The 3,566-nt window shown below is 57.0% G+C and overlaps 1 pseudogene; it reads left to right on the forward strand.

The window, feature by feature from the left end:
• Positions 1-318: 318 nt before the first annotated feature.
• On the forward strand, positions 319-475 carry LOC146835306 (U2 spliceosomal RNA; annotated as a pseudogene).
• Positions 476-3,566: the final 3,091 nt, after the last annotated feature.

The following is a 3,566-nucleotide window of genomic DNA, read 5'->3' on the forward strand; positions in this document are numbered from 1 at the left end:
CAGGACCAAAAACAGGTGCACCTGAACCCCCCAAAGCTGCTAAACCAGGGAGTGGAGGGAAGGGTGAGGTAGGGACCAGGCAAGGGACAGCCCCCGAACCCTTCAATAGCCACAACGTCTCCCACCGGCACGCCCAGGTCATGCGGTGGGAGGTGTCGAGTCCCCGTGTAAAAGAAGAGACACGGACACAGGGTTCTTGCTGGTCAGCTCCGTTATTACGTCTGTCCTCTTCCTGGGCTATCGGCTAACTGCCGTCCCTAGCCCTTCGCTCCTCCCTTTCCGCCCGCCCTGGTCCCCACCCAGGCCGGTCCTAGTGCCTGACCTGTTTGGCCTTTTGGCTAAGATCAAGTGTAGTATCTGTTCTTATCAGTTTGAACGCGCAATTTTTTGCGCAAGTAAAATTTGATTTTGACAGTACTATGACTTCGACTTGGAAGTGAATAAATTTGCTTTATGCAAATTTATGCAAATTTTCGCGACGGCCTGACGTGCTTTTAATTAAGCCGGAGGAAGGACACCAGAGTGCTGGTGCCTGTTTGTTCACTAGGAACACAAAATAGAACCCCCAAGGACCTGTGGTCAGCGTTAGAGCTTAGGTAACGTTACGCTCCCTCACTCTCTCTTTCCTGGCGTTTGGGTGGACTAATGCTGGAGGCCTAAAAAAACCTCCTAACACCCTTCACAGGCCTGTACAGTACCCAGACCTCTGGTAAGGGGATTTATGCTTAGGTGGCAACACCTATAACCCTGCCTTAGCTCTAGGGAGTGACTGGACAGTGTTTCTTTGCACTACAGATCATTGTGGTCTGTTGGGAGACACCCCAGGCATCCAGGCGGAGGATCCAAGGTAAAGCGGTAAACCCGGCGGTAACCCAGAAAAATTACCGGTAGACCCAAAATCCTCCAAAATGGAAGAAATGGACACTGGAGCCCCAGTGAACATCCCAGACGGCATCCCCTCACCGGACGCCCAGAACCCCAACCCCCTACCCCCTGGCGAGAATGGCCCAAGGGTAAGTAAGGGCGCACCTGCAGAAGCAGGCACCAGCGCTGGGAAGGCTGGTGCCCCAAAGGCCTCAGGGCCTCAGGCCTCAGGGCCAAAAACCCCCGGACCCAAAGCCCCAGGGCCAAAAACAGGTGCACCTGAACCCCCCAAAGATGCTCAACCAGGGACCGGAGGGAAAGGGGAGGCAGGGACCAGGCAAGGGACAGCCCCCGAACCCTTCAATGGGTACAACGTCACCCACAGGCACGCCCAGGTCATGCGGTGGGAGTTAAAAGATAAGGCAGGGGCCATACTGGAAAGATCCACGTTCTTCAGTAAGGTTCTCGAACCAGCGGGGGTCCCAGTGGCAGACGTACTAAGCTGCCAGGCTTCAGCCTCAGGCATGATCTTTCTCCTGAGCTTTGTCACCCAGGCCCTCTTCAGGAAGTACTGGGATTTCTTCCAGGCAAAGGAGAAAGAGGCACCCTACAACAGGTTCACCCTGACGACAAGAGCAGCGCCAGAGACCTCGGAGAAGAGGGTGACGGTCGAGATGACCAACCCACACATCCCAGACAAGGACATCGCGTCGCTTCTCATGAGGTACGGCACCCTCCAGGTGGGCCCCACAAAGGTCAGAGACGCCGACGGAGTCTGGAACACGACCTGGCGAGCGACCATCGACCTCCACAGAGATCCTAAAGGGAGGGATGGATTAAAGCACCCACCGGCAACCTTCTACCTAGGCGCGGACGAGGGGAGGATCCGTTACACGGGACAACCTTTCACCTGCAGGAAGTGCGAGGGAGTGGGACACGCCGGCAAAGACTGCCCAAAGAAGTTTTGCAGGATCTGCAAGCAGTCTGGACACGACGCAGGCACATGCAAAGGGATCAGGATCTGCAACCTCTGCGGAGGGGAAGGCCACTCTTACTACCGATGCCCCAAGTCTGACCTGCCAAAGAGTTACGCAGCGGCCGCCGCATGGAACCCAACCTGGAGACACACCAGACCAAAAGTCTCCCCGGCAGCCAACGCACGACTAAACACCCTCCTGGCAGAAGCCAGAAACGAGGCTGCCAAACCACCAGCAGCACCCAGGAAGGGAGACAAGGGAGGCCACGTTCCTGTGAACCCGATACCCACAGGAACAGGCCCGAAGAACCCAGAAGACCCCAGGGCGGGACCAGTCGCAGCAGAGGACCCAACACCACCAGCTGAGACGACACCGCCCCAGGAGACACACCAACCCATGGGAGGCCCCGAGGACGGAGCACCACAAGGAGCCCCACCAGAGGAAGCCCCAGCGGAACCAACCCCAGCGCCGGAACCAGAGGTCAAGGAAGTGGTGACGGAGGTAGATGATGACTCTGCAAAGGCAAAAGGGAAGCAAGAGAGGAAAAAGAAAAAGAAGAAAACGAAGGGGAAACCCGATGACAGCAGCGGAGACGAGGACGACAGGCTCCAGGAGTCATGGAGCCAGGTCCGATCCCAGACGCTGCACCAAAAAGCCACTAAGGACAGGGAAGAGGCGAAGGAGCAGAGACGCACCAGCGCCAGAATCAACAGGGCGGCCTCGCACGGAACACCACAACCCGGACCCAAGCCGGAGACATTGGAGGAGGGGACAACACCAGAGAAAGCCCCCCAGCGAGCCAACGCCAACAAAAGGAAGATGCAGGCCAGAGAAGACTTCCTGGTCAGCAAGAAGGTGAACACAGCGGGCCCAACCGAGGAAGAGGAAGACAACGCCGACGCCGTCATCCTCGTAAGCGACACCGAGAGTACCGGGAACAACGCAGAAATGGAAGATGAGGAGGAGGACAAGGAGTTAGTGGAAACCCATTCGGTTCTCCAACAACTCCACCATCAGCTCTTCATGGTGACACCACCACCGGAAACAGCACAATGGACCCCAGAAGTAGGAACAGAAGTGTCCATTGAGAGCACCGAGCATGCCCCGGAGGAAAGGGGAGATCACAACCAACAGGGGGTCCAAGACCCAAGTGAAGCACCCCAGGGCCTTCCTCCCCAGTAGGTTCGAAACCAGATACTGACCGATAGCGCGGAGACAATGGCGATATCATTGTTCACCCTAAACGTCAGAAGCATGAAGGATCAGGTCAGGCGGGTCGGCACGTTGCGCTTCCTGGCCACCCAGAACCGAGATATCTGCTTTCTGCAGGAATGTGGGATTCCGTACGCCCAGTCGTACAGCCAGCTCGAACGGCAGTGGACGCATGGGCCATCTTTCTGGTCTGGAGGAAACGATTGCAAATCGTCTGGAGTGGCCATTCTAATCAGGGGAAGGCAGTTCACCGTGGACAAGGTCACCGAGCAGGTCAACGGCAGAGTGCTGGTCGTGGACGGCTCGTGGGCTGGTGAGCCCGTTAGGCTCATCAACGTCTATGCCCCCCCAGAGAAGAATGAGCGACTTGAGACGTTCAGGGTGCTCAGGATGCAACTCGTGACCTCCAGAACCATTCTGATGGGTGGTGATTTCAACTGCATAGTAGAGCTGGATGGACGCAGCGGGTCTGGCTCTGCAGGGATGGACGTGACGTCCAGGCTGTTGGTGGAA

This window comes from Triturus cristatus, chromosome 4_2, assembly GCF_964204655.1.
Source record: "Triturus cristatus chromosome 4_2, aTriCri1.1, whole genome shotgun sequence".
In the NCBI taxonomy this organism is placed as follows: domain Eukaryota; kingdom Metazoa; phylum Chordata; class Amphibia; order Caudata; family Salamandridae; genus Triturus; species Triturus cristatus.